The 23,137-nt window shown below is 37.7% G+C and overlaps 1 protein-coding gene across 4 annotated transcripts in view; it reads right to left on the reverse strand.

Moving 5' to 3' along the window:
• Nucleotides 1-22,367, reverse strand: part of SLC5A7 (solute carrier family 5 member 7) — a 48,529-nt gene extending 26,162 nt beyond the window's left edge. Inside the window, exons 1-2 of one of the 4 annotated variants that reach the window (XM_053936473.1) lie at nucleotides 22,288-22,355; nucleotides 320-409 (exon numbers count right to left, since the gene is read on the reverse strand). The gene's annotated coding sequence lies outside the window, so the exon portion shown is untranslated. Of the gene's footprint in view, nucleotides 1-319; nucleotides 410-22,287 lie in introns of all 4 variants that reach the window. The other 3 variants (XM_053936474.1, XM_053936475.1, XM_053936476.1) reach the window with 3 other exon arrangements.
• Nucleotides 22,368-23,137: the final 770 nt, after the last annotated feature.

The raw sequence follows: 23,137 nt of genomic DNA on the forward strand, positions 1-23,137 counted from the left end.
AAAAAGACCCAAGGGCTGGCACTTTCCTGCATTTTTGCCAACTGCCTGACCAGCTTGGCTAGCAGAGCAACTTTGTCTGCCTGCTCACGAACTGCTGAGCACATCACACCACATTAGCCCCAGCCATTTATGTGCCTCATGGGCAATAAATTATGATTGTGCACTCATAAATTGATTGTGTGCCTAAGACTGCTTTCAGGTCTGGCCTCACTTGAGAAACCCACATAAAGGTGGCCAAAGAATTAAAGGTTAGAAATGTTCCTATTTTTGTCAGCCAGGCTCTTGGGTTTTTCAGCGATTATACTGGTGCAATCCTTACCTTGGGAGTGCATAGCCTCCTCCCAGTAGTAGGCAGCTGTGACAAATCTCAGACACAGGTGATCATCAAGGCACCACCTAAACAGAAATACTGCCATGGAGGAAACACGAATAGGTATTTAAAGATATTTTATATATATATATATATATATATATATACACGTATGGTTTATATATAAATAGGAGGTAGAAATCATATGCCTCCTTAGAAACAATGAGGGTGTCTCGGTTAGAACGAATAAAAACAAGTTCTAGCAAATTAAAATATGATAGAAAATACTTGGATGCTAAAACGAATGTTAAACTAAATTCACATGAAGTTTTAATTACATTTTAGTCTGGTTTTGTTCAGCTTAATACAAAAAAAAAACCAGTCATGACCATGCAATGCATTGCTCAAGCCCGTCTTAGGCAAATTAAAAAATTATTAACCAATGGAAAAAAGAATCCTTTCTGAAATTAAATCCCAACTCTGATCTTCAATGAAGCCTGTAACAAATTTCTTTTATACTTAGTGGGTTATATTAAGACTTTTTTATGGAACTGGAATGGGAAAACTACTTTCCATTATAATTATTCTAGAAAATATTTAATTTAAAATAAATTCTATTTTAATGAAATTCACTGAAACAAATCCTGAACACCTATTATTTTTAATTTATGTAGGCTCTTGTGAAAAGTTTTGTCTATTGGATGCTCTAGAATGATTAGCAAATGTCCACCCCATGAATCAGCTCTGTCCAAGTTTTGCCTTACATTTTACTCCTCTAGTTATTAACTATAAATAAGTTAAATGACACATCCTCTCATGAGATTTCCATTTAAGCTCTAGGTTCCTTTAGTTGATAAGGCTTTGGGCTTTGAAATTGCCATCACATAGATGTAGCTGAGAAGGCCTGAGACAATTATTTTAGGGAATGTTAGTTGATTTACTATGAGTTCTTTTCTCATCTACTACTACTATATCAGGTAGATTTCTAGTGCTTTCTTTTGGGAAAGGACTGTGCTACGCTGGATCCCTGGGTGCATTCTGCCAGCTGCACTCAACAGCATCCATCAGCCACACCCCACAGAGCTCAGCTCTCATGATATCTGAGGATGTGCACAAATGAGTACAGCAAATGTTATGTCCCTTGGGAAAAGATGTGCTTTGGTGATAGAGATATTTTATGCAACTACAAGACTGATTCCATATGAGACCTGACCATGTTTCCAAAGAGAATAACTTCTGCTGTCGAAACACTTACAACTGAGGTCACCTCTTCCAGGAAAAGAGACAATACGTTGGTAGTTTTTGTCTTCTAAAGCAATTGCACTGCATCTAAACATAATTTTCTTTTTAAAAATAATATAGCTTGAAAATATGCTGTTTGAAAAGAAATTCTGAAGCTTAGTTTTATTTATATTTAAGAAAGGACACACTTTCGAGTGAAAGGTGTTCCTCCTCATGGCAGGGGGATTAGAATGATTTTAAGGTCCATTCCTTAAATGATCTCTAAGGTCCATTCCAACACAAACCATTCTATGATTTTATGAAAATTGACATGGACTCCTGCTTTTAATCACATTTTTTGATACAGCTATTAAGGAGTGTTTTGTGGAAACAATGGAAGTTAGCTTTCATATACAATACCTGTCTTTTAAGCAAAGATGTTACAATATTTACAAAGAATTATTGAGCCCACATACGGTTATTTGGACGCCCTCTTGGAAATAGTACAGATTTTTGCATTTTTAAATGTATGTCCATCACCAAGACTTTTCTTGGGAAAAGGTCACCATGGATACAACTAACTGAGCTGATAAAAATAAAAAATCATCTTTTCAGGGAAAATTAGGCTAAACAGTCACCTAGTTTTGTTTTGTTTTTTATTGCTTCCTGCTAGTTGGTCTCTCAGAGGAGATTGAACAATAGGAAAGTGAGGGACAGAAACTGAAGTCTACTGCCAGTAAACATTTATGTGGAAGGCTGTAATTCCCAATATTCAAGAAGTCACAGGTTGAAGTCATGATGTAGGACATCTTAACAATAAATATCTATGTGGCTATGTGAACTTCTGAGGCAAAACTTTAACTTTTCATAGATTTCTATGTTTAAAATTTTCATGGTGTGATTATGCATTTTATGATTTTGAATTGCAGAGTTACTAAAAACATTATTATTCTTAAGAAAAAACAAACAACAAAAACAACAACTAACCAACCCCAGGGTTTTGAGGTGTGTTCCCTTAATAGAAAAAGCTTTTACTACAGCTTAGTTTAAGGCCTGTATTTAGAGTTTTGTTGACACTTACAGAAAGGTTCATGTAGAATTATTCTAAAAAAAAAAGGCCTCTCCATCTTGTGCTTTTTGGTGTAGTATCCATCTTAGATTCCTTCTGCAGTTTCTTGATTAACAATGGAGTTCCCAAAGAAATTATCCATCCATTTGCTCAACAGCTCACAAAAACCCCAACTGGATGAGAACTCTTTTGGAAGATATATTTGATGGTTATTTGCAGTCTCTGATTGCCTTGCTGGGAAGATACAGCTTCAGTTTTGAGCTTTTAGGATTCCAGATAGTGTAGATCACTGATGTGACTCTTTTGATAGTAAACTGGATAAAGTGTCAAAGAAACAGATTTTTTTTGTACTGTGACAAATGCTATGTGGTGTATTTTTTAGTTCTGTGCTATAGTTCCAGGCAGTTTTTAATATAAAACAAGCGAGCAAGACAAAAAGAATTGTAAGAATCTGAAGTTTAGTACTTAAAAATATAAGAGAAGCAGAGTTAGGACCGTGTGTGAAATCTTAATGTCCTCTTGTCTATGTACTTTTTGAGGTTTTAATTGCATAATCACATACTAATTTTTCTTTGAGATGCCTGTCTCTTCCAATAAGAGTTGATCTTCTCTATTTCTTTTTATATTTCTCATTAACCATGTGGCCTTACAAGTACACTTCATTCAAACTTTGCAATGAAAATAAAAGTGGTGATTTTCTCCAGGTTTCTGTGGCACAAAGAATTAGTACTTCAGAAATACAGATAATTTTATCTACAGAGAGCACTAAGGGAATATGTGACACATTTGTATAGATTTATATATTTAAGAAATAGGTCCAGTCAGTTTCTGTAGCTGCCTTATGCAAATCTCAGAAGCAACGAATGTTTTGTTTTGCTTTGTTTTTTTTTCTGAAGATCTGAAGAAAAGAAAATCAATATCCAATCTAAGTCAGACATCTGACATGAAAAATTTCAGCTTGTAGCCTGGTTCCTGGCAAAGTTGCATGCAATTAAAAATAAGCCTTTTATTGTAACAAATTTTGGGCAACCTAAACTGAATTAGATTTTGAATACCTGTTGTAAAAAAGCTGTTATTAAAAAACTGAAATTAAGGGATTGAAAGAGAAAAGCATGTTCTATTTTTTCTTTCTCTGACACTATCTGTATTGTATTTTTCCTGTTTTACTTTGTAAATAAGAGCAAATCAGATCAAAAATAAACTGGTTAATGGTGAACTCCTGTATTTGAATGATACTGAGTGAAATGAAGAAAGTAAGGAAGTTTTGCAGTATTATAATTATTGAATACTGATATTCCCAGTTACTTGCAGAAGCCAGTGACATCAAAGCTCCATTGCAATAAGTGCTAAACAAATGTATTGTAAAGTGAAGACCATGATGCAGAAGCTGCATATTTCCCCTTATTCTTTCCTGCATTGATGATCACCATCACTGAGCAACATGCGAAATAAGCAAAATAACTGTAACAAAATAAAACTAGAATGCAAACTGTGGGTTCTTAGTAGAAGACATAATGCTAAATATCTGTTTGGCAAGCTATTCAAAAGTAAGGCATGTCATTATTTTGATTTTTTAAAACAATACAGTGAGTTAGGATCAATAAAGGGGAATAGATAAATCAGAGATCCACCTTTCTTTGAATACCATGAACTAAATGAGATCAAGTTGATTGAAATGCTTATTGGATTTCTGGGGAAATCTGTCCCTGAGCAACAAATCTGTCTGCATGGAGACCCACCATTTATCAAGCTCATAGCAAAGGGCTTTTGAACTGGTGGACTGGTGTTTCATCCACACAGGAAACAAAAAACCAAGTAAAACCCAACACAGAAAGAGAAGTGTGGTGAGTGAAGGCTGCCCCTGCTTCACCCCAGCAAATAAAGTCACACAGTCATGAGCAAACTGATGCACAAGTGGGAGACAGGGCTGTTTGCAGATCTCGGAGACAATCAAGTCTCATATCCCAAGAGATCCCAGAGCAAAAGGAGAAACCAAAGGAGGGAGAGAAGTTTCTGAACCACTTTTGGAGCCATTACTGACTATATGAACATTCTGAAACCATGGTGAAAATAGCTTGTAGTGAGTTTGGGTTTGAACTGAAAAGGATGCAAGAAAAAACTAGGATTAATTTAATCCATGCTCAGCTGTTTTTCACATTTTGATACTTGGCCCTGCAGTGTCAGTCACAAGGGCTTGATGTTAACATGTCTGGATTCAAATGGTGCATTATTTACTAGAAAATTTTCTGTTGTGGTATTGGAAAACAAAAATAGAAACTGAGAAAGCATTTCAGGAACTTTAAGTTTTCAAACTTAGTTTAGGAAGGATTTTTTTTTTTTTTGGTGACAGCATGGAAGAGACCTTTACAACAGCAGTTTCAGAAGAGTTTAGGAAAACGTGCTTATGTACCTTCACCAGAAAACCTGCACCACCCAGCATTATGCTACTTTGAACTTTGTTCTGATAGGACTTCTGTCTTTAGAGGAAACCTCTAAAGAATTTTGGTAAAGCCTCTGATGACTGGTTCTTTCTCATGATGAACTTCAGATAAGTAATATAATGTTTATAGATCCATGGATACCACCATCAACTAAGAAATTAGAAAGCAAATTGAATTAAAACCAAACAAAAAGAAAAACAAATAGTAAAAATCCTAAGCACTAAACAAAACCATACAGAAACTAAATTTTGTTAACTATGATCCTAAGATACTATATAATCTTTACTTTAGATGTTACTATTTTTAGTAGGTATGGTGCTCATGTTCTTATGACAAACATGATTTTCAGTGCATAATTTTGACCAAGTATGAACTCACAAAAATAATTGAAGAAAATCTCATGGTGATTAAACCATGGCAATTTCCTTGGAAATATCTAGTAATAACAATGTGAAAAACTGGCCTTCCAGGTATCGCTATTAGTAACTGATCCCAAGCATTAAAAATTCATTTTTTCTGTGGCACCAGGTAAATTGCTTTATCAAAAACTGGTACTCTTTGGACACAGCTTCTCTTCACTCATGTCCATATGTTTTGGCTAAAGAATAAATGATTTCTCAAAGGAAAAATCTTGAAAAATGGAATGGATTTTGTGAGGATTTTAAAATTAGAGAACTCAAACCTTTTAATTTTTTTTTTTTTTTGAGGAACCAGGTTTTGAGTAGTATAGCTGAAATATTCACACAAGTCACATGACCCTATTTGGGCATTGAATTAGTCTGTTGCTATGTGCATGGTCTGTAATAACAGAAAAGTTGAAACTAGTGTCAGTCAATTGCAATTCTCAAGAAAGAAGAGAAATGTATCAGCTTTAAACAATTTTTTAATAAAACACTTGTCAGAACAATTCCTAGCTCTCCTGTATAATATTTACAGAAACCTAATTAAAGTCTACATCTGCTTAGCTTATTGTGAAAGCCACATAAAATGTAATTTAAACTAACTTTTTTTTCTCCACAATGAAGTTAAGCATATACAGATGGTCAGCCATTGACAGGGAGAAACCCACTAATACATGATATTACCATGCTTGTTCATGCTTCTGAAGTTTTTATGGGAAACACGATACCTGCCTTCTACAGAGCTTTTAAATTCTGTCTTTAAAATTGGCCAGTGTCTCTTCAACCATTCATCTCAGTTCTCTTACTCCACTACTCCATTCCTTCAAGAAAATTAAAGTCGGTACCTACATACAGATGTCTTAAATAACACAAACAAACCACATATAGAGCAGGGGTGAACAGAGGAAAAACAAAAATGGAAATCCTTCCTGTAAAAGTCAGTAATGTTTAAAAAAGTGTCAGCTTTTTAGCAGCCAATAAGCTGCATACAGCCATCAGGGAACATTTCAGATTTAAATCATAAGTGATCGACAAGAAATGCAATTTGGTTTTTTCAAATTAAATAATCTGTCTAAATAAAAATAGAAAATGTATTATTTCTCTACTGTTAAGTCAGAGAGCTTGAAATAGAATCTGCAGCCAAATTGAAGGCAAATGGTAAAATTATTCTGATTTTATCACCTTTGAAGTAATTCCTCTCATCAATGTCAGCTGATAGGAGGTGATTTGAAAAGCACATGTACTGCTACCAGGAATTTGAAAATGGTGCCTGTAATTAGTGTGGGAAAATGGTATCATAGTAGATATATCCTTGGAGGAATGTGAAGGAAGTGTGGGTAAGTTTTCTGGTTTAGTCATAATCTTAGACAGAGTATTCAGGAGTTTATAAAGATAATGTTTAAGTACAAATTGTGTGGCTGTTAAATCTCATAAAACTTTTATTGAATTTATGGAAAATTGTCAAATTGGGAAGCCTACACATTTAATGATGAGGTTCACAAAGTCAATATTTCTGGGCTGAAATAATGTCCAGTTTCACCAGCACACTAGTGATGCTAGTTGTTTCTAGTCAAAAGTTATTATTTTATGAGTGTTTTTTTTTTTTGTGTTTTATTTTATTTTACTAATGCACATTCAGAAACATTAATGAACATAATACTGTAATACTTAGTTGAAGATGGCTGGAATTTGGGGCTTTTTCTTGTTTTAAAACAAGTTTGAATCAATGGAATTTAAAAAGTACCTCCAATTTCAAGAAAAACTCTTCTTTTGAAGCAGTTTCAAATTATTTGGAACAGAAAGGGAAGACAACTGGATTAGCAGGATAATCTGGACCTTTTAAAAGACATGTTATAAACGTATTTATCTCAGTGCAAGGGATTCAAGTATTTGGGCATTTTGTAGCCCTTGTATACAGATGTATCTGATGCAAGGCATTGTTCTTCTGTGTTTATCACTTTGTCATTTGTTTCAGTCAGTGCTGCTTAGATACAAATATCTTGCTTACAGTATCTGTAATGACATCTATTTAAAACGGAGTTATCTGTGTATATGTCCATTGCTATCCCTATTGAGTGATTGCATCACTATGTAGCAGTTTGGCTCTACTTTCAGTAATTCAAATTCTCCTACAGATAACTAATTGCTCATCATGATAATCCTGTGGATTTCAGTGGTTCCACTAACAGATTTACAAACTTCTTTAACTCTGAATCTCAGTACCTACAGATATATTGAAACAGATCAGTCAAAGCTGAAAAATGCTTTCACTGAAAAGTTCTTGACTGTGGACAAAAATCTCCTCTTATCCTTTAAGAATGATTTCATCCAAACTCCACCTTTTTGTTTCTGTGTTTCTCTGATCTGAGTATGTATTTAAAATGCAGTAAGAAAGCTTTTGGCACACAAATCTATTTTGATAAAATTACAAATAATATCTTGTATCTTCTATGTATCAGTAAGTAGATCATCCCAATTCAAAGACCCTGCTTCAGGACTTGACAGAATTACTGTAACTGTCTTCAGTTTTAAAAAAATGGTGAATCATAGAAACTAAATGGAGTCCCTAAATGCCATAGATTTGTTCCAGGACTCTTGGTCTGCAAAACAGAGTGTAAATGACCAAAATATTCCATATTATATACTTGAATACTTGATAAAAAAGAATTTGATCACAGAAAGAAAGATTTTGAAAGTAGAGTTTAGGTTTAGAATAGCCAATGTTGACCAGAAAACCTTGTACCTACCACTAATTCTTGGGCTCTTGGTGATGTTGGCAAGGCATTCAAAGTTCTCTGTGTGTCAAAACTCCACACTTCATCATCATAATTGTGGCCAATTGCTAATCTTGATGTGCTCAAGAAATGGAGAATGTGACCTTTAAAGATCTGTGGTTCCTGCAGACCTGGGTCAGAGCAGGTCAAGAAAAAAGGAAACTTGCATAGCTAAACCAGTCTGTTAATCTGTAAAAGGCTTAAGTATCTGGTTTAAAATACATGAATGTTATTAAAGCTCTGATGAAACTGACATTTTCAGTACAACATTCTTTAGCAATTTTGATTAATTCCATTTTAAATAAGAATAATTACTTCTGTTGTTTTATTTATGAAGAAAAAAAGAGAAAGAAATAATGGAGATCACTAACTGATCCTTAAGGTATTAGTGCTTTGATACATGTGGGAAGCAAATGTAAATATAATGAAAGCTGGTATTTTTTCTATTATTTGTTGCTCATTGACTTGAAACTGGGAAAAACTGATATTAAAATTTGGAGGAACTTGTGACAATTCCATAGATGCATTTCACATGGGGAATTTGCTAAAAAATGTGCCTTAGAGTACAATTTTTGAAAGGGCCCATAAATTAACTGAGGTGAAAAATTAAAAAATAAAAGGAAAAAAGCTAGGCTCCATTACCCAGTACTCTAGCAGATTTATTGGGAAGTCACCCTTTCAGCTAGTGTTTTTATAGCTTAAATGAATTACAAGTAAACATCATATTTGTATGTGACTTTCCATGAAAGCAATGTTTCAAAGTGATTAATTATTTATTACACACTCTGTGCTATACAGGCTATCCATCCAGCTGTTAAAAGTAATGGCAACAAGAAAAAGACCCTGTGGGCTTTAGCAGGAGTAACTTTCAAACAATATAAAAGGAAGAGATTTACCTACAAAACTGAAACTTATATCAATGAATGAGAGGCTCTTCTGAAACTCAGCAACCCTTCCTGCTTGCCTCTTGACTCTAACTTAGTGCTACAATAGAGTGGTTTGTGTTTATGTACTGGCTTAACCAGTATTTATGGTTATGTACTGGTTTAACTGGTCTCTACCTCTTTTCTTAAAGTAATAAAAACTATCAACACATGGGAGGAAAAAAAAGCCAAATACACATACTTCTCTTTAGAACTAATTCCTCTCCTCTCCTCTCCTCTCCTCTCCTCTCCTCTCCTCTCCTCTCCTCTCCTCTCCTCTCCTCTCCTCTCCTCTCCTCTCCTCTCCTCTCCTCTCCTCTCCTCTCCTCTCCTCTCCTCTCCTCTCCTCTCCTCTCCTCTCCTCTCCTCTCCTCTCCTCTCCTCTCCTCTCCTCTCCTCTCCTCTCCTCTCCTCTCCTCTCCTCTCCTCTCCTCTCCTCTCCTCTCCTCTCCTCTCCTCTCCTCTCCTCTCCTCTCCTCTCCTCTCCTCTCCTCTCCTCTCCTCTCCTCTCCTCTCCTCTCCTCTCCTCTCCTCTCCTCTCCTCTCCTCTCCTCTCCTCTCCTCTCCTCTCCTCTTTGCTTTTGCTTTGCTTTTCCTTTTTTTGCTTTGTTTTGCTTTTCTCTTTTTTTTTTGAACATGTTTTTTGTAATTTGCAGACTGGCTTTGTGCTTTTATCCCAAGAAATATAAACTAGCACGAAGAATTATGTTAGTATTTTAATAACAGAATAATTACTAAGTGGTTGGTTATTTTAAATTCTTATGTGCATAAGAATTACTATAGATCAATTAAATTAATTTAAAATAAAATTCTCTCACTAAAATTTACACCAAAATTTCACTGGCTTTCCAGTGAAACTATTATTTTTACTTTTGTTTTGCTCTTCCCCACCACTCCCTCTTGCAGTTTAGGGAAGTCTGACCCAGGCAGGCTCCCGGGGGCATCAGCACCATGGACAGAAGCCGCGGTGACGGGCGGCGCTCAGCCGGCACCCGAGCCCCGAGCGCACAGGAATGCCTAAACCCTCCCAGAGAACTGAGTCTGATTACCTGAAACACCTCTTAGCCTGCAGCAGAGCCTGTCAGAGGTGTCATAGATCAGTTTCAATCACCCACATGACCCGTGTTTTGGGAGCAAGGAGGGAAAGATTATGTTGTGTGAAGGTCTCATAAGTTCCAAGACCTTAGAAAACACTGCAATGAAAAATGGAATAAATCAGCTTTGCCAGCTAAACAAACTACTTTGACACTGTTACCTCTTTCATGTAAGGACTGTATTTTTCTTTTTGTTTGTTTGTTTGTTTCTTTATTTTGGGTGTTTTGTGGGTTTTGTTTGTTTGTTTTTAATAGTGTCAAGCATATTGCAGATACTCTTAAAACATAAGGCACCCATCTTTGAAAATAATGGTTTAAGCGATATTAATTATGATGCCCCTACTTGTTGAGTAGCAATCATTAAATTATTATGGACTAGATAGCTTCTAGTGAAATATACAGACCATTTTGTTCTCCTCCTCCCTTCCAGTGGAGAAAATGGAGAGTGGGCATTCTCACTGGGCAGTGGGACTTCCACACAACAGATATGTGAAAGCATATGGGTTATATAACACTGCATTAATTTAAAAAAGCCTCCCCAAATCCACCAAAATCCTGTCAAAGATTTTAATTTCTCCCTATTCTGATCTAAGTCAAGAATGACTTAGAGAATAATTAAATTATCCATTGAGTTGAAAACCTGTATCAAACTCAGGTACTGTGATAGCAGTAGTTAGTGTCTGTGGTTCAACCATAGCAATCTTAATAAAAAATATGAAACCTTCTTACCTAACTTCAGAGACATCTTCATGTGACTTAGTCATTCCAGACTCCCTTCATGGTCAGTGAAGTGTGTGCTCACTTGAAGTGAAAGATGCAGGTCACCTGAATCTTTGAAGACATTTGCTAAGGACAAGGCGGTCTTATTGCTGTGGTCATATTATTTTCTAGTGGCTAAAGGGGATCACTGAGGCAACTGCTTCAGAAGTAGACTTATCCACTGCAGGTGCCTGTTTTTATCCAGACAAAGCCCTCAAATGCTGACACTGAGCAGTGTGCAAGTAACTGGGCAAGCATCAGGAATGTCTTTTGGAGGATTAAATATCGAGGGGTGGGGAGGCTGCTGGGAAGCTCCACACAACTTGTCATTTGCCTGGAGGATATGCCATCAGATGATAGATAGTACCTGACTTGTTCAAATACTTCCAGTCTTACTGAAATACAACCAAATGACAAAAGTCTGCAGATTAAACTTCCTCTGCATGCATTTATATCTCAAATATAAGCCTCTGCCAAGAGTATTACAAATGAGACCATAACTGATTTAGCTTTGCATTCTCCTCACTGACTTGGATGCTGGTTATATTTCTTTAGTTTATTCAATTTTTCAGCATCCCTTCCATTAAACAGTTCAACAAAAAAAAAAAAAAAAAAAGTTAAATTACTCAAAGAGATGCCAAAAGCTGAAATATGTTTTAATTCAAATGCCTTTTCCCCCCTAGGTATATAATACTGATACAGAGTGAATATAATATTGAAATAAAGTGAAAGGTGGAGATAAAGTTTACATTAAAGGATCAGGTGATTAAAAGAAAAGTATATAAAACTCCCTCTTTTGTACTTGGGGTCTGCTTTGAATGAAACCTCTTCTTCCTATCAGACCAATGAAAATCAGATGAAGAAGAAATTAATGCTGTATTGTCCTCCTGAGTCTGCAGATAGCTGAAGCAACAGTTCTGCTTCAGGAAATGGGAAGGATGCTCTAAACTCATCCAAAGAGGTGGATGACTGATAAAGACTGGTGGTAAAGGCTGAAATTGTATTACCCAGTTTTAGGCATTTGATAGATCTACCTGAGCCAAAAGCTGAGTTTTCCCTTGATTACACAGCCAAGGAAGAGGGATGTTTTCTTCTGGATATGGATGTGAGTACATACTGAGATTTCTCTGTCTCCCTCCCTCTGCTGGGAAATTTTGTATTATTAAGCTCTTTCTATAGGCACTTTCACTTACTGCCAGAGTTATATGGTATGGTCTCCTTTTCAGCCTCTCTCTGCACCTCTCCATCCACATTAGTGAACGAAAAATTATCCCAATAGATTACAATGAGACGTTTATCCAAGAATTCAAAGCCATTCTCTGAACTCCTTGTATGCCAGAAGGGAAGCCATACAATTGCTACAGCTTTCAGCTATTCTTCTCATTTATAGTGCCCGAAGAGTAGATAATTTAGTTATATCTATGGTATGCAGGAAACTGGAAAACTGTGGATAATAACATAGAGTACAAGAAACATTGATTTTTAACTTTTATTTCCCCCCCCTTTTTTTTTCAGAATGAAGAACCCAGCTGTTCCAATTATCTATTCACAAATCTCACATTTCATACTAAAAAGTATTGCTTCTTCATTATAAGGAAATTGTTGTGGCATTTCCAGTCTCCCAGAGCAGTTCCACAATCCTTGCAACAGAATTTAGACCCACCTGTGGGCATATGTATCAGTTCCTCTCCTCTCCTCTCCTCTCCTCTCCTCTCCTCTCCTCTCCTCTCCTCTCCTCTCCTCTCCTCTCCTCTCCTCTCCTCTCCTCTCCTCTCCTCTCCTCTCCTCTCCTCTCCTCTCCTCTCCTCTCCTCTCCTCTCCTCTCCTCTCCTCTCCTCTCCTCTCCTCTCCTCTCCTCTCCTCTCCTCTCCTCTCCTCTCCTCTCCTCTCCTCTCCTCTCCTCTCCTCTCCTCTCCTCTCCTCTCCTCTCCTCTCCTCTCCTCTCCTCTCCTCTCCTCTCCTCTCCTCTCCTCTCCTCTCCTCTCCTCTCCTCTCCTCTCCTCCTAGCAACATTATTTCCTCTCATTTCAGAGTATGTATATTAATATATTTCAGAGTATGTATAATAATAACAAATAAGAAAAATCAACAGACATATTTTGGTTCTCTGCTTCTATACTGCTTCAGGTGAAATAGTTTATGACAATCACATTTTGTGTCTAGACTGCATCACACTCTTCAATAGCCAGCCTATGCTGAGGGGCCATTCCCCCTTCTGCCTTGTTCCTCACTCTGTTTATTGCTAGTTCACTTGCACAGGGGTAAGAGTCAAAGATCACAGAAAGATTATTTTATGTGTCATGGCTTGTACCACTAGAAGCTGATTATATGCAGTAAAATGGTATTGTAATGTCCTATACCAGTATGCTAGATCAGTGACAGATACATGAAGAAAAATAAAATTCAATTGTTTATGGTTTTCCTAACTACTACCCACAGCACACTGTACTGTTCAGTTATCCTTTTCAATTTAGTGCCAGAGATAATTTGCAGACTAACATGTTACCACTCAGGGAACTGGATATTTATATCTGCTTAAGCCTGTGGGACTCACATGTTGTGAGCCTGCCAGTTTCCTTGTGTCAGGGCAGATGTACATTGCCATGGTGGGGCACAGAGAAGGGAAGGAATCCCTCCTCACACAGGCATTCTTCCACTTTGGTTCTGGCTTTGCTCCCATGTGCTGTTAGGCTAGAGAAAAAGCAGACATAACATGCCTGGATCATTAGTGTCAGATATGTGCCAATCCCTTACCCATTTTCTCGGTCAGTAGTGAACAGCAACCACTGCCCCCAGCATCCCAACCTGTGGTGTATGGAGGTGACACCAAACCATGAGTGCTGCCTGAGCAGGCACGTGGTCTGGGCTGCAGTCCAGCACACACCCTCACACCTCAAGAGAATACTCAGTAAAGTGTTGCAAAGAAATTTGGGTTTTCAGGAATAAAGTGGCAATACAATTGTAAATAATATTTTTAAAGTGTCAAAGAAGTGGGAGTTGAATTATTTTTTTATACTTTTTGTTATTTTCTGTGTGTTTAATGGTAACTACAACCAAAATATGGTTTTGCTTTATCTTTATTTACTTTTTATTTATTTTTTTTATACCAAAGACAAACACAATCTTAGCATTTTCAGATTCAAATAAAGCTAGATTGTGGTACTGAACCACCGAAGTATGACCCCATGGGAAAAGAAAAGAAATGGATCTAACCATGAACACAACACTTTTTGGAAAAGACTTTTGGAAAGCAAAATCACTGTCAGCAAGTAAATTACTTTGTATGGATCAGACACTGACTTCAGTTCTCTGTCCCTCTCCCCACAGTTTTCCCCCTTTTTCATCACAAAGGACTACATGGAAAGTGTGTCTCATTAAATGATCTGAGAAAGGCAGAAAAGGGGAAAGGACAAGATCATTTCACTTGTATAGATGAGCAGACAGAAAAACAATAACAAGGCAATCAATTGAGCAAACAGAGGCTGTGGCAGTAACACAAATGATCGTCATTCTCAAAATCTGAGGCACAAATAAATTTGTAGGGGAGATATTAATCACAACGTAATTCTTAACAAATAGGTTTGCTTATAGAAGGACTTTAATTCATGCTTATAAAATATCAAAATACTGAACAAAATCAATAATCTTTTTGGTCTGTGTCAGATTTGTAAATCTGATCAGATCTCTTTTTTCTCATTCAATTACAATTTAAGATTAGATCTCCCACTGCTCTAAATTGCCATGCTTCCAAGACTTTCGTGGTATTTTGTTGATGTGCATTACCTGAAGTTTGGGCTCTTTGTAGTGGTGGTGAAAATATGAAAATAAAGTATGGAGTAGAAAATCTATTTCTGTTCAAGCTATGAACACAGCCTGGGAAATGCAAACTGTCCTGCAGCATGTGAAGATATCAGGATCAAGTACCCAGCACATAAGAAAGCATATAAAAATTATAGTGTATTCTTATTTATGAAGGGGTATTTACACGAACGCACTCCAAGATGTCATTTAGACTGGATTCCATTCTGCTTTAGCCTTTAGCTTCTGAATTGGAAGGAATTTCTCTTAACAACAACAAAAACAACAACAAAACCTTCACATGTACCTCTTAGATTTGTTTTATTCACTGTATATTTAATACACAAATCTGGTGAAATTAAAATCAGCTGATCACCTAATTCCTTGACTGCAATCTGGAAACTGTACTGAGTAAGAAATCTTCAAAAGTGCCTTTTGAGATTGAGTTTCTGGCATCCATAGGTTTAAAAATTCATGGAATCATAGAACAGTTTAGGTTGGAAGGGACCATATAGATCCTCCAGTTCCAACCCTCCTGCCCTGGGCAGGGACACCTTCCACTAGACCAGGTTGCACAATGCCCCACCCAGCTTCACTTTGAACACTTCCAGGGATGGGGCATCCACAGCTTCTCTGGAAAGTACCTGGTTCCAGTACCTCACCACCCTCTGAGTAAAGAATTTCCTCCTTACATCGAATATACACCTCTCTTCTACTATGATCCATCTCCTCTGGGTAATGACATGTTTAAGAAGAAGGAGCTAATGAGAAATATTGTAGTGTAGATTTTAGAGCAGTTTTGACAAGAAAGGATAGCAAGTGCAGCTGAAAGCCTGTTTTACATTTAAAAAAAATAACATTGAACTCGAGCTTTTTAGCATCTTCTCCTTTCTAAAGGCATTTTATTCTGAAAAGCTGAGCACACTCCGTTAGCAATATGTTCAGTCAAGAGCATCTGGGGAAATATATTTGTTGTATTAAAAAACCTACATAAATATTCCCACATTTGCTGTGTGGGATAACACATAGCAGCTGTATTGTAAAACCTCATGCTTTGCAGAACACAGTCCATCAGAAGAGATGTGTTTTGGTTCATCTGAGAGAGAGATGCCTATAAATCACCAGGTGGTAATAGGAATTGTCAGGAAAAGCTCTGCTCAGCAGCACAGGAATGAAGGCACAGAGGAGAGTTTGGTGGGAGGGAATCTTCCCTGCCCACCTGTCACTCCTTCCCTGTGTCCCCATAGCCATATGCTCCCAATTTTAATTTCCTGTTCCAGGCAGGACAACTTCCCTCTGTCTTCATTTAATCTACCTTAAATGCCTTTGCTTCATTTAACCCACCTTTGCCTCAAACAGAAGAGGTCCCCATCTCCTTCCTACCACCAATTTCCCTGAGCAGACTGCCAAGATGCTTTATTTACTGGCACCCCATTTGAGGGCTGCCCATCTATTAATAGGTGTGATCTCATATCCCCAGAAGTCCTTGTTGCTTTTCTGTCAGGGACATACAATGCTCATCATGGGTGAAAATTAATGTCTCAGTATTGTAAAATGAATCCCTAATGAAGGTTCAGACCTTGGAGATTGTGAGAAGCACAAGTGGATAGTGTGTGACACTGGATCTGATTGTATATCTGTTGTATATTAATGGAGGTGGGAAGCTGCTAGGAGACTTGTGATTATTTTCCATCTCAGCAAATGTAGGTACCTTCTACACTCCACTAGGATAATTCAGCTACTTTGACAATTTCCAAAATTACTGGAAAATTAAGTTTTCTTGTAGATATCTGGTGATTTCTTCAGCTTTTATTTGGCATAAAAAGACAAAGTTTTTTAAAAGTTTTTTTTCCTCCAGGTAAAAGCTTAGAATCACAGAATTATTTGGGTTGGAAGGGACTGTAAAGATTATCTATCTAAAGATTACCCCTCTGCCATGGGCAGTGATACCTTTCACTAAAACAGGTTGCTTTAAGCCCCATCCAACCTGGCCTTATTTATCTAATCAGTTCAATAGCATTTTGCCTTGCAGAATGTTTTGTTTGCTACTGAAAAAAAAAATACTCTGATGTCCAGTCTGTCTGGTATTCTGTCCATGATAAAGACCCAGATTTTGGCCCAAGAATCCTGATGTTGTGTTTTTAGGAGAGAGCATTGAGGTTTAGTGTTCTAAAAGTACCAGTCTCCTGCAGTAACAGTACTAAGAGGTACTGAAGTTTAATTAAAACAGAGAAGGGGTGAAAAGAATGTACTATCATAATTACTGTTATTTCTGTCCATTTTATTTAAGAATATTTTTGTGTTTCAGGCATACTTTTGGGAAGTTACACTGTGGTTGTAAAATACTGTATTTCCATGCAATCTCTGAGATTATTCCTTTGGATTTGCCACAAACACTTGCAGGTAAGTCCCTGCATGATGCAGCAATGAGGTGCTAGAGACACTGTAAGTAAGTAAATGCAACAGGATATGGTATCATGGATACTTTCATCCTGCTTCTTGCTTGCATTCTGGGCCCAAAGAAGAGTTGTGTGAATCTGATGAGTTGCAGGGGGTTTTGTATGTTCTATTATTTGGAAGTGTCATCTGTGCATCAACAGCGTTGAGCCTGGGGTCAAGGTGAATCCCTTGCTGAGGAACACAAAGCAAAGCTGAATCCACCTGCATCTCAAACTCCTCTAGGAGTAGAAAAAGAAAGAAGTTTAAAGGTACTGTGATTCCAGAGCTTTCATGTGAAAAGAGCCACTTGAGACTGGTAAAGATTACAGCCAAGAGTATAATATCTGCTGGAGTGTGAAAAGCCTGGAATTAGAGAAGATAATTACTCAGCAAGCAGCACCCACAGCTAAGGGAAGGTTCCTGCAGTGCCATGCAGTGATGACCCCCAACAGAGCCAGTGGGGGAACAAAACTCTTGCCTGCTCTCCTCAACATCTGGTGGAAACAAGGCTTCCTTTCCCCAGGTGGGTGAAAGGGCAAGGATGGTAAATTCACTCTTTAGCTCTTACCAGACATGAGAGATACAGTGACATGGCTTCTACCCCGTGGATCATTCAAGAAGAGCAAAGAGCAGAGAAATATTATTTTCACTTCTTCCTCAGGCCTTTTATTTAGAGGTAGACTGTGAAAAATAGAACCAGGTTTTTACGGTCTTTATCCCATCTGGTCTTGGGATAACAAGATTTTATATGCTGTTTTTTATCTTTCTTGAGGGAAAAACAGAGAAAACTCTTGGAAATATCAAGATTGCCATATATAAAGTTTGTAGTTTTTTTTCTCATAGGCAACTCTTGTTGGACTTTTACTGTGGTCATTTTTAAATAGAGAGTGTGCAAATATTTGATGGTCTTCTGTACAGTGTTACAGAGCTTAGAACATGGTTAGCATTCTGGGTAGTGCATGCAACCAAGTTAGTGAAGGGAAGCTAATCTACACTAGATTACAATCATCCTTCTATTAATCTGCATTGAAAATAACAGAAATGTCTGGTGAGTGTGATGACTTCAACAGGTCAATCCCTTAAGGTCATCACCACAATTCTTTTGTTTACTCAGTGTCAGGCACTGGGCAGGGGTCATGGCAGCAAGATCCAATAAGAGCACAGCCAGACCGTCCACACTTCAAAGTTTACAAACTGAAGAGGTTACCACCTCCCTCAGACCTGTATTTCCTTCTCTAGTCCTCATTGTATTAAATGTGCTTCCAAGCTTGAAAGCACCGTTATCTTATGGAGCTGCAGCCCAGCTATTCTCAAGAATCCTTCAAGCTGCTGCAGGTCTGGGTCTGCTCAGGTATCCACTTCAGGGAATGGGTGTTCTCTAGAAAGGCCACAATAGGAATGAAGTCTTTTTCTGAGGAATTTTTCTCTAGCACATGGAGCAAAATCTTCATTTGGTAATTAACATGTCTGCAAACACAGCACAGAAATTGATCAGCTTCCTCCCAGGTCTGAGCAGAAATCATCAGCACTGTTTGCTCAGAGCAACTGCAGTTGTTGTAAAGGTACTCAGACCTCTTGGTTGTTGTGCACCAGTGCCTCTAGATTTACTCATTACAAACCTAGCTTTTTGCTGCCTCCATGAGTAATGGTTTTGGATGCCACCAAATATATTCACAGGTGGAAAAGGAAAAAGGACAGAAAAACACTACTTATTTTGTCCCCTACCTCCAAACCTTATCTGAGAAAACAACTATTTACAGCAAAATAAGCTTCTAAAAAAACAAGGGACAACATGGAAAAAGTTATTTTTCTTCCAATTTACAATTCAGTCCTAATAAAGGCAGAAAGTACAATCATATTGTAAGCATTGTGTGACTGCTATGGATAAGCTGAGGCTCTAAGTTTAAATCTTCACTGACCTCAGAGCAAAACTACATCCAGACCTGGCTATTAACGATGGGCACTTGCTTCCAGTTCATCAAGGACTTTGTGTATACCTCAGGACATCTCTACAGGCATGGACACTACATTCAGGAGGAGTGGATTTACTATTAGCTATTCTGCTGCTATTACTCATTGACACATGCTGCTTCGTTTGTAGATGACCAACAACTTAGTTTCATTTAGGGATAAGCTGCCTCTCAATTATCTTGTGGTAAACACAAAGAGTTACCACAACTCACCTGACTTTACAAATCAGTGTATTACTTTATGCAGTACTGTATTTTTCTTGTGCTTCTAACCAAAATTATGTTCCTGCCATGTGTTATGTGTGGCTTCCCTTTTCCCTGACAAGGGACTTCACCTTCAGCAAAGACACCATTATTTAATGACATATTCTAAGGATATATATTTTCTTTTGTAATAATGAGCTTTGCTTTTTGTGTGTTTACATGGTGCATCTCCCTCTGGAGTTTAGATGATTTATATATTGCCATAAAAAGGGGGGACTCTGGATCTGTTCTTTCTGTAGCAGAGCCAGCATCAGAGCAGCACTGATGCTTCTACTTGTGCTAGGCTTGTTAAGTAAACAAATACAGATGTTCCATTCCTGATGTTGCCAGTTAGAGACATCCTAAAAGTTGATAACTCACAGAACTGCCAAAAGAAAAAAAGAAGTAGGAATTTAAGTGCAGCCATTGGTCAGTCAGAAGACATTAGACATTGGAAGAAAAGCTGCAACCCCTTCATTACCAAATGAGGAATGAAATTCTTTCAGTTTTCAAAGTAAAAAAAAAAAAGGGGGGGGAATAAAAACAAGGAAGATTTTTCAGAGCAGTATGAAGTTAGCTGTGCTGCCTATCCTATTTGTTTCAGGAGAAAATCTAAGTACCTTATAGCAAGTTATAAACAGCCTACTGCAATAAAACATGAAGTAATTTGCAGCAACAAAGTAGAAGAAAAAATGTAGTGAACTAATCATTTAAGAGGAAAATGAGAATTTTGATATAAGACTATGTAAAGAATATTTCTATATGATGTGTGTTTAATGTAGTTGTGGAGCCAATATCTCTTTTAATATATGAGAATAGACTGTTCACAAAGAACAGTGAATAATGAAGGAAAAAATTCCAACAGAACTTAAAACTTATGTCTCCCGTCCTTTTCATTATGTACTCTTTTGAGGCAGGTCAGGAAATAAGAGATCTGTCTTGAAGAAATTTAAACATAAAAACAGGAGTAAGAGTGTTAAACAGTGAAACCCTTAGGAGAGATAGATCTTCACACAAAGGAGACTGGGTAGTAGTTGCAAGTATTTTTGAGGAGTGAGTGATGCTGAGCTTGGAAACATGAAGCTAATCCTTCTGGAGATAAAAAAACACACATTTATGAAATGGGAAGGAAAAATCTCTGAACAAGTAGTGCTAAAAGCAAAGAGGATGTGGATGCATTTGCAATGCAATATCACTTAGAAAGAAAAGGCTACTAGAGCACGCAGCTGGGTGGAGGGGAGAGAGGGAATGTGAGGACATAGATCAGCTGCTAAGAATCAGCAGCATTCTTTGCACATGACCCTACTGCTCCAGGCCTTGCTGGTTACACATGGTTAGAATTACTCCATAGGTAAGTGGGACTGATATGTTGTAAATGTTTTAAAATATGAAAATTAATTCACTTTTACTAAAGACAGAACTCAATGGAAGTATCAACTAGCAATTAATTGACAGGTGAAATCAGCAAAGAGCTGGTTATTATTTTGTATTATCCAATCAGATATTTTTCTAGTGATTAGCAGAATAAATATTCTAGTAATGTGATGTTTTTGAAGAGAGAGAAGTAAATCCCTGTGTAGGACATGGATAAAGAGAAAACAAAGCAATAAGAAAGAAACTGTATTGCTAAAGCAGTTGTTTAAAGCTCTGCTTAAATAAGAATCTTTGTGTGAAATGCATTGAATGCTCAGGCTTTAAAAGCTAAAGAACCAGTCTTTAAGGTGCAAAACTTATTTTTGGGCTAAACAGACGAATGGGGATATAAGCATCATAAAGTCACGCCAGGACATTGTCCTAGAACTCTTTGACCAGATACTGCTTTGAATCTCTTCCTTATAGCTAATTTAAACCTACCCACTTAAGTTTAAAGCCAATACCCCTTTCCCTGTAAAAAGTACCTCTCCAGATTTCTTGTAAACCCCTTTAGGGGGGGAAACTAACACAGAAAACCTTAATGGCATGTTCTATTTTCACAGTATTTCAGAGTTGCATTTGTGGTCAGACAATGAAATATAGCCCGCAGGAAACGGCTTTATCTCCCCTATTTTGGAAAAGTCGTATGCACCTCCTGGGGACAGTGGCAGTGGGATCCGAGATGAGAGCGAGCAGGGCTGCCCCAGCCGCAAAGCCGAGCCGGCTAAAGGACGGGGCTGCCTTTCACTTCATTTCGAGTCATGGTCTTAAGAGAAAAAGAAGTAGGAGGGTTCCACCTGCCGGCCAGACGCTTAAGCCAATTGCTTCTGGAAAGGGGAATGTTTCCATCTGCGATTCTGTCTGTGTTTGTCCGTGCGAGGCAGAGGGAAACCAGCAGCACAGGTCTGACTGTTTTGCTGTCCATACCCATCAGCAAGCAGAGCTGCATGCAAAGCGGACTTCTTTACTGTAATGGTTTCCTTGCAATGATTTTCTCTACTGTAATGTTTTCTCTTGCAATGATTTTCTCTTAAGGTTGAATAGATTAGTATCAGAGGTTCCCAAATTTCCTGATTAGCTACAAACCTAAAAGCAATCAGCTCAGGTCTATTTACGTGCAAGCCCCACTGCCCTGTCTATTCTACTGGGGGTTGCTGAAATAAATAATATAGCTCTTAAGAAGTCATCTTCCTTGTGACTAATAGGGGCTGAGAGCTGCAGGTCATGTTTATTACCTAATGGGAGGATTTTTCTTGTGAGTCAGAGCTAACCTGATGCCCTAGAATGGAGAAATGAGACAGTGTTTATTAGTCAAGTGTCACAAACCCTGGAAACTTGTCACTTCTGTGGTGGCCTTCAACTGGCCTGTAGGCCTCAAAGCATAAATAATTACAAATTTATAATGGAAATATATGATCAATTACATAATTACCTTACTTATATAATTCGACCGGTAAGAGCAGGCCCAGGCCGCTGGGGACTAAGGCTCCTATTGGCTGGCTGACCAGGAAGTAACTGGCTCAGCCAATGAGGACAAACCTCACGGGCCTCATGGGTATATAAGGAGGTAAGCGGTCGGTAAGGTGAGCGCTGCTGCGTGAGGTCCGTGTGTCCTGTGCCGTCTCTGAAACTGTGACAACGTTTAGAAGCTGAAATTTGAAACACAGCTGTCTGTGTTTCAATTACTGATTTTCTATTATCTTTCAAGCACTATCCAAAGTACCAATACAGCAGGTTGAATTTTCTGCAGATCCCCCCTGACTTGATTCATGACCTTGTCAATTGACACATTTTGGAAATCCAAGGAGCAACATTTTGCATCTTTTTTGATTTTTATTTCAAGTTGTCTTTAGACAGCCTGGGACGGGTGCTGTTTTGAGTTCCTTCGAGCCCTACTTCAACAGTGGCAAAACCACCTGCAGGAATTTGCCACCATGCTGGGCTTCTGGAAGAAAGAAGAGCTGAGGACTTACCTATAAAATACTTAATATACGTATTATGTGAACATAACATATGTAATATGTAGTAGAGCAGTTCAGTTAGTAACATTATTTCCACTGATTTCCACCCATTTTTTGTCTCCTGTGGGATATTGAATAGGATGTAAGGTAGAATACATCTGAAAACTGTACAGCCTGCTAGAAAGCAATTGATTTCCTTTTTCTCTCTAAAATGTACATTCTTACAGTACACCCTGCAGCAGAGAAAACCAGTAACACAAATTATTGAGCATGTTTATTAAAAAATCTAGTCCATGTCAGGAATATATAAAGCAGAGACAG

The sequence above is a fragment of the Vidua chalybeata genome, chromosome 2, assembly GCF_026979565.1.
Source record: "Vidua chalybeata isolate OUT-0048 chromosome 2, bVidCha1 merged haplotype, whole genome shotgun sequence".
Classification (NCBI taxonomy): domain Eukaryota; kingdom Metazoa; phylum Chordata; class Aves; order Passeriformes; family Viduidae; genus Vidua; species Vidua chalybeata.